Source organism: Salvelinus namaycush, chromosome 20 (assembly GCF_016432855.1).
Source record: "Salvelinus namaycush isolate Seneca chromosome 20, SaNama_1.0, whole genome shotgun sequence".
Taxonomy (NCBI): domain Eukaryota; kingdom Metazoa; phylum Chordata; class Actinopteri; order Salmoniformes; family Salmonidae; genus Salvelinus; species Salvelinus namaycush.
The window spans coordinates 50,616,213-50,629,382 of NC_052326.1; the positions used below are offsets into that span (position 1 = coordinate 50,616,213).

Consider the following 13,170-nt stretch of genomic DNA (forward strand, 5'->3'; position numbering starts at 1 on the left):
GGTTGGAATCTCATATTTTGTTCTTACACAATAGGAATAGGATTCTATTTAGGACACAGGTCTAGAAACACAGACACAGACAGAGACAAAGGAACACTGTTTCTAATCATTAACCGTAAACAGTTTAGAAGAAAAGACAATAAGAGGGCTGTCTGCTAATACGTCTGCAGTGCATTTTTTTGTGTGTATTTATTATGGATCCCCATTAGTTCCTGCCAAGGCAGCATCTATTCTTCCTGGGGTTTATTATGGATCCCCATTAGTTCCTGCCAAGGCAGCAGCTACTCTTCCTGGGGTTTATTATGGATCCCCATTAGTTCCTGCCAAGGTAGTAGCTACTCTTCCTGGGGTTTATTATGGATCCCCATTAGTTCCTGCCAAGGCAGCAGCTACTCTTCCTGGGGTTTATTATGGATCCTCATTAGTTCCTGCCAAGGCAGCAGCTACTCTTCCTGGGGTTTATTATGGATCCCCATTAGTTCCTGCCAAGGCAGCAGCTACTCTTCCTGGGGTTTATTATGGATCCCCATTAGTTCCAGCCAAGGCAGCAGCTACTCTTCCTGGGGTTTATTATGGATCCCCATTAGTTCCTGCCAAGGCAGCAGCTACTCTTCCTGGGGTTTATTATGGATCCCCATTAGTTCCAGCCAAGGCAGCAGCTACTCTTCCTGGGGTTTATTATGGATCCCCATTAGTTCCTGCCAAGGCAGCAGCTACTCTTCCTGGGGTTTATTATGGATCCTCATTAGTTCCTGCCAAGGCAGCAGCTACTCTTCCTGGGGTTTATTATGGATCCTCATTAGTTCCTGCCAAGGCAGCAGCTACTCTTCCTGGGGTGTTTTATGGATCCCCATTAGTTCCTGCCAAGGCAGCAGCTACTCTTCCTGGGGTTTATTATGGATCCTCATTAGTTCCTGCCAAGGCAGCAGCTACTCTTCCTGGGGTTTATTATGGATCCCCATTAGTTCCTGCCAAGGCAGCAGCTACTCTTCCTGGGGTTTATTATGGATCCTCATTAGTTCCTGCCAAGGCAGCAGCTACTCTTCCTGGGGTTTATTATGGATCCTCATTAGTTCCTGCCAAGGCAGCAGCTACTCTTCCTGGGGTGTTTTATGGATCCCCATTAGTTCCTGCCAAGACAGCAGCTACTCTTCCTGGGGTTTATTATGGATCCCCATTTGTTCCTGCCAAGGCAGCAGCTACTCTTCCTGGGGTGTTTTATGGATCCCCATTAGTTCCTGCCAAGGCAGCAGCTACTCTTCCTGGGGTTTATTATGGATCCCCATTAGTTCCTGCCAAGGCAGCGACTACTCTTCCTGGGGTTTATTATGGATCCTCATTAGTTCCTGCCAAGGCAGCGGCTACTCTTCCTGGGGTTTATTATGGATCCTCATTAGTTCCTGCCAAGGCAGCAGCTACTCTTCCTGGGGTTTATTATGGTTCCCCATTAGTTCCTGCCAAGGCAGCAGCTACTCTTCCTGGGGTTTATTATGGATCCCCATTAGTTCCTGCCAAGGCAGCAGCTACTCTTCCTGGGGTTTATTATGGATCCTCATTAGTTCCTGCCAAGGCAGCAGCTACTCTTCCTGGGGTTTATTATGGATCCTCATTAGTTCCTGCCAAGGCAGCAGCTACTCTTCCTGGGGTGTTTTATGGATCCCCATTAGTTCCTGCCAAGGCAGCAGCTACTCTTCCTGGGGTTTATTATGGATCCCCATTAGTTCCTGCCAAGGCAGCAGCTACTCTTCCTGGGGTGTTTTATGGATCCCCATTAGTTCCTGCCAAGGCAGCAGCTACTCTTCCTGGGGTTTATTATGGATCCCCATTAGTTCCTGCCAAGGCAGCAGCTACTCTTCCTGGGGTGTTTTATGGATCCCCATTAGTTCCTGCCAAGGCAGCAGCTACTCTTCCTGGGGTTTATTATGGATCCTCATTAGTTCCTGCCAAGGCAGCAGCTACTCTTCCTGGGGTTTATTATGGATCCTCATTAGTTCCTGCCAAGGCAGCAGCTACTCTTCCTGGGGTGTTTTATGGATCCCCATTAGTTCCTGCCAAGGCAGCAGCTACTCTTCCTGGGGTTTATTATGGATCCTCATTAGTTCCTGCCAAGGCAGCAGCTACTCTTCCTGGGGTTTATTATGGATCCTCATTAGTTCCTGCCAAGGCAGCAGCTACTCTTCCTGGGGTTTATTATGGATCCCCATTAGTTCCTGCCAAGGCAGCAGCTACTCTTCCTGGGGTTTATTATGGATCCTCATTAGTTCCTGCCAAGGCAGCAGCTACTCTTCCTGGGGTTTATTATGGATCCTCATTAGTTCCTGCCAAGGCAGCAGCTACTCTTCCTGGGGTGTTTTATGGATCCCCATTAGTTCCTGCCAAGACAGCAGCTACTCTTCCTGGGGTTTATTATGGATCCCCATTAGTTCCTGCCAAGGCAGCAGCTACTCTTCCTGGGGTGTTTTATGGATCCCCATTAGTTCCTGCCAAGGCAGCAGCTACTCTTCCTGGGGTTTATTATGGATCCCCATTAGTTCCTGCCAAGGCAGCGGCTACTCTTCCTGGGGTTTATTATGGATCCTCATTAGTTCCTGCCAAGGCAGCGGCTACTCTTCCTGGGGTTTATTATGGATCCTCATTAGTTCCTGCCAAGGCAGCAGCTACTCTTCCTGGGGTTTATTATGGATCCCCATTAGTTCCTGCCAAGGCAGCAGCTACTCTTCCTGGGGTTTATTATGGATCCCCATTAGTTCCTGCCAAGGCAGCAGCTACTCTTCCTGGGGTTTATTATGGATCCTCATTAGTTCCTGCCAAGGCAGCAGCTACTCTTCCTGGGGTTTATTATGGATCCTCATTAGTTCCTGCCAAAGCAGCAGCTACTCTTCCTGGGGTGTTTTATGGATCCCCATTAGTTCCTGCCAAGGCAGCAGCTACTCTTCCTGGGGTTTATTATGGATCCCCATTAGTTCCTGCCAAGGCAGCAGCTACTCTTCCTGGGGTGTTTTATGGATCCCCATTAGTTCCTGCCAAGGCAGCAGCTACTCTTCCTGGGGTTTATTATGGATCCCCATTAGTTCCTGCCAAGGCAGCAGCTACTCTTCCTGGGGTGTTTTATGGATCCCCATTAGTTCCTGCCAAGGCAGCGGCTACTCTTCCTGGGGTTTATTATGGATCCCCATTAGTTCCTGCCAAGGCAGCGGCTACTCTTCCTGGGGTTTATTATGGATCCTCATTAGTTCCTGCCAAGGCAGCGGCTACTCTTCCTGGGGTTTATTATGGATCCTCATTAGTTCCTGCCAAGGCAGCAGCTACTCTTCCTGGGGTTTATTATGGATCCCCATTAGTTCCTGCCAAGGCAGCAGCTACTCTTCCTGGGGTTTATTATGGATCCCCATTAGTTCCTGCCAAGGCAGCAGCTACTCTTCCTGGGGTTTATTATGGATCCTCATTAGTTCCTGCCAAGGCAGCAGCTACTCTTCCTGGGGTTTATTATGGATCCCCATTAGTTCCTGCCAAGGCAGCAGCTACTCTTCCTGGGGTTTATTATGGATCCCCATTAGTTCCTGCCAAGGCAGCAGCTACTCTTCCTGGGGTTTATTATGGATCCTCATTAGTTCCTGCCAAGGCAGCGGCTACTCTTCCTGGGGTTTATTATGGATCCTCATTAGTTCCTGCCAAGGCAGCAGCTACTCTTCCTGGGGTTTATTATGGATCCCCATTAGTTCCTGCCAAGGCAGCAGCTACTCTTCCTGGGGTTTATTATGGATCCCCATTAGTTCCTGCCAAGGCAGCAGCTACTCTTCCTGGGGTTTATTATGGATCCTCATTAGTTCCTGCCAAGGCAGCAGCTACTCTTCCTGGGGTTTATTATGGATCCCCATTAGTTCCTGCCAAGGCAGCAGCTACTCTTCCTGGGGTTTATTATGGATCCCCATTAGTTCCTGCCAAGGCAGCAGCTACTCTTCCTGGGGTTTATTATGGATCCTCATTAGTTCCTGCCAAGGCAGCAGCTAGTCTTCCTGGGGTTTATTATGGATCCTCATTAGTTCCTGCCAAGGCAGGTTTTTATACTTTTTTGCTAATATTTTTGTACTTAAAAAAAAGTACATCTTCCTTGTCGGTTAAGGGCTTGTAAGTAAGCATTTCATGGTAAGATCTACACCTGTTGTATTCATGTGACAAATAAAATGTGATTTGAATAGTCATAGCTCTCTGAAGTAGAGAACAGTGTGCCTCCCATAGCCTGTTCTGGATTTGGGGATTGTGAAGAGACCTCTGGTGGCATGTCTTGTGGGGTATGTATGGGTGTCTGAGATGTGTGCTAGTAGTTTAAACAGACAGCTCGGTGCTTTCAACATGTCAATACTTCTTACAAAAACAAGTAGTGATGAAGTCAATCTCTCCTCCACATTGAGCCATGAGAGATTTACATACATATTATTAATGTTAGCTCTCCGAGTACATTTAAGGGCCAGCCGTGCTGCCCTATTCTGAGACAATTGTAATTTTCCTAAGTCCCTCTTTGTGGCACCTGACCACACGACTGAACATTAGTCCAGGTGTGACAAAACTAGAGTCGGTAGGACCTGCCTTGTTGATAGTGCTGTTAAGAAGGTAGAGCAGCGCTTTATTATGGACAGACTTCTCCCCCATCTTAGCTATTGTTGTATTAACATGTTTTGTCGCAGTCATTTCAGCTGTAGTAGCTGACGTGTTTAGTGTTGAGTCATCCACATACATAGACACATTGGCTTTCCTAAGAACTAGTGGCAGGTCATTATTAAATATTGAAAAATGCATGGGGGCCTAGACAGCTGCCCTGGGGAATTCCTGACCGTACCTGGATAATGTCGGAGAGGCTTCCATTAAAGAACACCCTCTGTGTTCTGTTAGACAGGTAACTCTTTATCCACATTATAGCAGGGGGTGTAAAGCCATAACACATACGTTTTTCTAACAGCATAGTATGAACAAGAATGTCAAAAGATGTACTGAAGTCTAACAAAACAGCTTTTTATCAATTTCTCTCAGCCAATTATCATTTGTGTAAAGTGCTGCACATGTTAAATGCCCATCCCTATAAAGATGTGATCCGTGTATGTTGATGATTTCATTCCTGTGTTATTTGTAAATACCCTGGTAGGTCGACTGATAACTTGAACAGTTTGACTTTTTGACAGTTTGACTTTTTGACTTGTTTTTTGTTGAGTGAGCAGCAAGTCAATATTTAGGTCATCCAGAAAATATATCTCTCTGTTGATTTCACATACATTATCAAACATTTCACACACATGATTCAGATACTGACTTTTAGACTTGTGTGGTCTATAGCAGCTTCCCACAATAATTGGCTTTAGGTGAGTCATGTGAACCTGTAGCCATATTACTTCAACAAACAGCCTCTGACATAAGATCCTCTCTAAGTTTGAAAGGAATATGACCCTGAACATATATGGCAACATCTCCACTATTGGGCATCTCTCCACCCCTTCTGTTCCCTCACTGTGTCTGTCTGTCCTCCTCTCTCCTCACACCTCCCACTCTCTCTCCCTCCCTCCAATCCCTGCTCTCCTTTTCTATTTCTGGATGATGGCCCCTCACATCTCACTGGAAAGGACATCTTATCCCAGAGTACATCATACAGACTGTCCTTCAGACGGTGTCCTATATCCCATTCTAGAACCCTATATCCCAGTCTAGAACCCTATATCCCATTATATAACCCTATATCCCAGTCTAGAACCCTATATCCCAGTCTAGAACCCTATATCCCAGTCTAGAACCCTATGTCCCATTCTAGAACCCTATGTCCCATTCTAGAACCCTATATCCAATTCTAGAACCCTATATCCCAGTCTAGAACCCTATATCCCAGTCTAGAACCCTATATCCCATTCTAGAACCCTATATCAAATTCTAGTACTCTATATCCCAGTCTAGAACCCTATATCCCAGTCTAGAACCCTATATCCCATTCTAGAACCCTATATCCCAGTATATAACCCTATATCCCAGTCTAGAACCCTATATCCCATTCTAGAACCCTATATCCCATTCTAGAACTCTATATCCCAATTTAGAACTATATTTCCCAGCTTAGAACCCCAGCCTAGAACCCTATATGCCATTCTAGAACTCTATGTCCTAGTTTAAAACCTGATATCCCAGCCTAGAACATTATATACCAGTCTAGAACCCTATATCCCAGCCTAGCACTCTATATCCCATTCTTGAACTTTATGTCCCATTCTAGAACCTTATATCCCATTCTAGAACCCTATATCCCATCCTGGAACCTTATCCCAGGAGGCTGCTGAGGGGAGGACGGCTCATGGCTGGAAATGAATGAATGGAATGGTATCAAACATGGAAACAATGCTCCAGCCATTACTAAGAACATGTCCTCCCTAATTAAGGTGCAGCCGGCCTGCTGTGAACCCTATAACATGACATACTGTATTGTGCTGTACACACAGACACATGTGGACACACACCTTAACACAAATAAATTCATTCTCATCAGAGTGATCCTCTATGATAGTGGTCACCAACTGGTCGATCGCGAGGCATTCCTAATAGATCCACAAACATTTGTGTAGAAAAGCCAACGATAAAGGCTTGCTTTCCTGCATACACCGGGTAGGTAAAGTGTCCTGCACACACCGGGTAGACACAGTGTCAGGTAGAAGACCTTGTCCTCTCTCTCTGGTCAGGTAGAAGACCTTGTCCCCTCTCTCTGGTCAGGTAGAAGACCTTGTCCCCTCTCTCTGGTCAGGTAGAAGACCTTGTCCCCTCTCTCTGGTGAGCTAGAAGACCTTGTCCTCTCTCTCTGGTGAGCTAGAAGACCTTGTCCTCTCTCTCTGGTCAGGTAGAAGACCTTGTCCCCTCTCTGGTCAGGTAGAAGACCTTGTCCCCTCTCTCTGGTCAGGTAGAAGACCTTGTCCCCTCTCTCTGGTCAGCTAGAAGACCTTGTCCTCTCTCTCTGGTCAGGTAGAAGACCTTGTCCCATCTCTCTGGTCATGTAGAAGACCTTGTCCCCTCTCTCTGGTCAGGTAGAAGACCTTGTCCCCTCTCTCTGGTCAGGTAGAAGACCTTGTCCCCTCTCTGGTCAGGTAGAAGACCTTGTCCCCTCTCTCTGGTCATGTAGAGACATTGTCCCCTCTCTCTGGTCATGTAGAGACCTTGTCCCCTCTCTCTGGTCAGGTAGAAGACCCTGTCCCTTCTCTCTGGTCATGTAGAAGACCTTAATTTTGTTAATAAAAAAAAACACCTTTTGAGCCTTATACCACGTTACTTCTTACTAGTAATGCCTGTATTGTTTTAGAAACATTACACAGCATGCTCATCCGTTTGTTTGTTGGCGTGATCATGGCACAGAAATATTTTGGCTGGTTAAATAAATCTGAGTGGCTGGTAGATTTTTTTAATCTACCTGCCATGGTGGCTGATGGACCAAAACGTTAGTTTCAGGCCCTGAACTGATCTGTTTTGTTATCAAAGCTTGAGTTTTGAAATATAATATGTTCTGAGAAGAAGAATATTGTCGGGCCAGGCATATAGATATGTTGTGATAATGTATTAGACCAGGCATATAGATAATATGTTGTGATAATGTATTAGACCAGGCATATAGACAATATGCTGTGATAATGTATTAGACCAGGCATATAGACAATATGCTGTGATAATGTATTAGACCAGGCATATAGACAATATGCTGTGATAATGTATTAGACCAGGCATATAGACAATATGCTGTGATAATGTATTAGACCAGGCATATAGCCAATATGCTGTGATAATGTATTAGACCTACTGCACAAACATCATTCCTACTGAACTGTTTTATTAGGGTAATGTTACATTTTTTAAGTCATGTTTAAAAAATAATTTGAGCGTTAGATCTTGGCTTGCTTTTTAACTCAGAAAGTGATCTTTACTGAGAAAAGGTTGGCGACTGCTGTCAAAGACATTGTGGTAAAGGACAGAGAGAGAGGGGAGGAGGCGAGAGGGAGGAAGAGGAGAGGGAAGAAGAAAGATGAGAGACAGCGAGACTGATCAGGAGGAGGGATAGAGAGGAAGGAGGGAAGAGGAGGAGTATAGAGGGAAGAGGAGGAGAGAGGAGGAGTAGAGAGGATGATTAGAGAGGAAGGAGGGGAGGAGTAGAGAGGAGGATTAGAGAGGAATGAGGGGAGGAGTAGAGGGAAGAGGAGGAGTAGAGAGGGAAGAGGAGGAGTAGAGAGGGAAGAGGAGGAGTAGAGAGGAAGGAGGGGAGGAGGAGAGAGGATGATTAGAGAGGAAGGAGGGGAGGAGGAGAGAGGAGGATTAGAGAGGAAGGAGGGGAGGAGGAGAGAGGAGAATTAGAGAGGAAGGAGGGGAGGAGGAGAGAAGAGAATTAGAGAGGAAGGAGGGGAGGAGGAGAGAGGAGGATTAGAGAGGAAGGAGCGGAGGAGGAGAGAGGAGGATTAGAGAGGAAGGAGGAGAGGAAGAGAAAGGAGGAGAGAGGAGGAGTAGTGAGGAAGGAGGGGAGGAGGAGAGAGGAGGATTAGAGAGAAAAGAGGGGAGGAGGAGAGAGGAGGATTAGAGAGGAGGGGGGGAAGAGAAAGGAGAGAGGAGGAGTAGTGAGGAGGAGTAGAGAGGGAAGAGGAAGAGAGAGGAAGGGGGTAAGAGGAGGAGAGAGGAAGGAGGGAAGAGGAGAAAGGAGGAGTGGAGAGAAGGTGGAGGAGGAGAGAGGAAGGAGGGATCAGGATCGAGCGAGCGGAGGAGGATGATGAAGAGGAGAGGGAGGAATGATCATCCTAATCTGGGCCAGTAGCCCACGTCTCTCATTCCCCTGTGACACATCCTATTTCATCTCAACCCCACTAGGAATTACTGCCATGGAGCACAGTCTCCTTACTTAATAAGGATCATTCCTCCACTTTTTTATATCCCGCCCCTCACAACTGCTCACTCAGACACGCACGCACGCACACACACACAATGTACGCACACACACACTGTACGCTCCTCGCTGCCCTGATTTTACCAGCTGCAATTCTTAGAAAGAAAAACAAGGCCTTTCTCTCCGAGGACAGATTCTAAATGACGTGGCCTACCTTGTGTGTGTGTGTGTGTGTGTGTGTGTGTGTGTGTGTGTGTGTGTGTGTGTGTGTGTGTGTGTGTGTGTGTGTGTGTGTGTGTGTGTGTGTGTGTCTGTGTGTCTGTGCGACTGTTTTCTTCTACAGGAACAAAGACTTTGTCTCCATCCCAAATGGCACCCTATTCACGATATGGTGCACTACTTTAGACCAGGACCCAATAGAGTTGTATATAGGGAATAGGGAGCCATTTGGAAGCAATACTCTGCTGTCTGGATGACCTTTGGGGAGCAGAGCTGTTGTTCTGTTGCAGAAGAGAAAGAAGAAGTTCTGTTCTGGCTGTATTAGTATGTAATACTACCCTTTAATACTATATTCTACTATTATTTACTAATATATAATATCACTCTTTAATACTCTTTAATACTATATAACACTACTCTTTAATACTATATAATAACATCATTTAATACTATATAATACTACTCTTTAATACTATATAATACTACTCTTTAATACTATATAACAATACTCTTTAATACTGTATAACAATACTATTTAATACTATATAACAATACTCTTTAATACCATATAACAATACTATTTAATACCACGTAATAATACTCTTTAATACTATATAACAATACTATTTAATACTATATATTAACACCATTTAATACTGTATAACAATACTATTTAATACTATATAATAATACTCGTTAATACGGTATAATAATACTATTTAATACTATATAATAATAACATTTAATACTATATAATACTACTCCGTAATACTATATAATACGACTCTTTTATGCTATATACTACTATTATTTACTAATATATAATAATACTCTTTAATACTGTGTAATAATACTATTTAGTACTATATAATACTACTCTTTAATACTCTGTAATACTGTATAACAATACCATTTAATACTATATACTACTATTATTTACTAATATATAATACTGCTCTTTAATACTATATAATAATACTCTTTAACACTATATAATGCTACTATTTAATACTATATAATAATAATTGTTAATACTATATAATAATATGATTTAATGCTATGTAATAATACTATTTGGTACTGTATATTAATAATATTTAATACTATATAATACTACTCTTTACCAATATATAATAATAATATTTGATACTATATAACACTACTCTTCAATGCTATATAATACTACTCTTTAAGACTATATAATAATACCATTTAATACTATATAATACTACTCTTTAATACGGTATAATAATACTATTTAATACTATATAATACTACTCTTTAATACGGTATAATAATACTATTTAATACTATATAATACCACAATTTAATACTATATAATAATACTCTTTATTACTATATACTACTACTCTTTGATACTATATAATAACACTATATAATACTACCATTTAGTACTATATAATAATACGCTTTAATGCTATATAATACTACTATTTGGTACTATATAATACCACTCTTTAATACTATATAATAATACTCTTTAATACTATATAATACTACTCTTTAATACTATATAATACTACTCTTTAATACTATATAATAATACTCTTTAATACTATATAATACTACTATTTAATACTATATAATACTACTCTTTAATACTATATAATAATACTCTCTGCACAGGACAAAATAGTAGAAGAAGAAGAGATGCTATTTTTACAACATTCTTCAAATATATATTGTAAATGTATGGCAGATCAGGGAATATAATATATTGTAAATGTATGGTAGATCAGGGAATATAATATATAGTAAATGTATGGCAGATCAGGGAATATAATATATTGTAAATGTATGGTAGATCAGGGAATATAATATATTGTAAATGTATGGTAGATCAGGGAATATAATATATTGTAAATGTATGGTAGATCAGGGAATATAATATATAGTAAATGTATGGCAGATCAGGAAATATAATATATTGTAAATGTATGGCAGATCAGGGAATAGGAATGTAAATACACATACATACTGTTACATTGGACAGTGTTGATTGCAGTGTTTGATACAATAGCGATCAAATTGACCCATTGATCCATCAAGCCTTCCTCCACCCTTCCCTTCCTCTCTTTCGCTCTCTCTCCTGTCTGTTCATCTTCATGTTGACCTACATCTCCTCTCCTCCCTCTGTCGCCAGAGCCACTTTCTCAGACACGATCAGCGTCCGTAGGACGGAGGGGGGAGACAGAGAGGGCATGGGGAGGTTTGTTGCTGACTAAGATAGTCGTGGGATCGCTAGACATCTTGTGACTGTTGACGCTACTGGGGTTTGAACCAAAACACTGTCTTTGGAATATCGAATCAAAGGAAAGAGAGACTGCAGATTCTGTCAAACAACACTTTTATAAGATTGGGTTAGATAGATTGATTAATTATGCAAAATGTATTTGTAGCCGGACATGTTTACATAAGAGTGTGCCGACTTTGCTGCACAATTTCTTAATACGCGTTATTGTAAAAAAAAAATCATAATAACTGAGCCATAAATCAACCAATGAAATAGTGTAGCTCCCATAACACCAAATAGTGACTGAACCCATCCAAACGGATTCCAATCACCACTGAGCTCTTTCAGATGTTACCCCTCACCCTGAGGTATGAACGTACAGCAATGGTCACCTATCATTTGGCACACTCTTATGCAAACATTCTGCCCCTGTCACGTTCCTGACCTGTTTTCCTTGTGTTTGTATGTGTTTAGTTGGTCAGGGCGTGAGTTGGGGTGGGCATTCTATGTTATGTGTTTCTATGTTGGGTTAAATGTGTTGCCTGATATGGTTCTCAATTAGAGGCAGGTGTTTGACGTTTCCTCTGATTGAGAACCATATTAAGGTAGGCTGTTCTCACTGTTTGTTTGTGGGTGATTGTTCCTGTGTCTGTGTCCGTTGCACCACACGGGACTGTTTCGTTTGTTCATTCGTTTGGCTAGTCTTTCCTGTTCGTGCGTTCTTCGTGTCTATATGTAAGTTCTTATGTTCAGGTCAGTCTACGTCGTTGGTTTGTTATTTTGTTAATTATCAAGTGTAGTTCGTGTCAGTGTTCGTCTTGTCAAATAAATTCATTATGTCTACATTCAACGCTGCAGCTGCATTTTGGTCCGACCCTTACTCGGCATAACGGCATTAGACAGCCGTTACAGTCCCCGTATGTACTTAGCCTCCGGCTATTCCATGTGTGACTCTGTTGTTGTTGTTTGCGTCGAACTGCTTTGCTTTATCTTGGCCAGGTCGCAGTTGTAAATGAGAACTTGTTCTCAACTGGCCTACCTGGTTAAATAAAGGTGAAATAAAATAAAATAAATGAATTTTGCACAATTAATCATTCTATCTAACCCATAACATAGTTATTAACATACTAAAAACATGCTCAAGTCAATCGTACTGTTTCATCCAGAAAGTCATATGTATTGATGTGCTTTAACATTACAATTGTTTGCCTTTTAATTAATGGATGAATGGAAAATCTGCTACTTTGGTGCCAGAGCCGTAACCTGTTCCAGAATGTTCCATAGTACGCACTTTTTGGGGACCACTTTTGGCTCGTTTTAACTGCTTTCAGAACTACTGACTAGAAGGTATACTAAAGTACCGGAGAATCTCTTTAACATATCAACTAACCACATGTGATACACAACTGTGCAGTTGATGCTGTGGGACACAGCCATTGGTTGACGCAATACAACATCTGCACTTTAGTCACGCAGAAATGCCACCTTTAGTTTTTAACTTAAAGCATATAGCTGTATATAGCCTCTCTACTGTATATAGCCTCTCTGCTGTATATAGCCTCTCTACTGTATATAGCCTCTCTACTGTATGTAGCCTCTCTACTGTATATAGCCTCTCTGCTGTATATAGCCTCTCTACTGTATATAGCCTCTCTGCTGTATATAGCCTCTCTACTGTATGTAGCCTCTCTACTGTATATAGCCTCTCTGCTGTATATAGCCTCTCTGCTGTATATAGCCTCGCTACTGTTTATAGCCTCTCTGCTGTATATAGCCTCTCTGCTGTATATAGCCTCTCTGCTGTATATAGCCTCTC

At 42.3% G+C, this 13,170-nt stretch overlaps 1 pseudogene; it reads left to right on the forward strand.

Annotated features, from left to right (window-relative positions):
* Positions 1–13,170, forward strand: part of LOC120064859 — a 66,960-nt pseudogene that overhangs the window by 10,321 nt on the left and 43,469 nt on the right.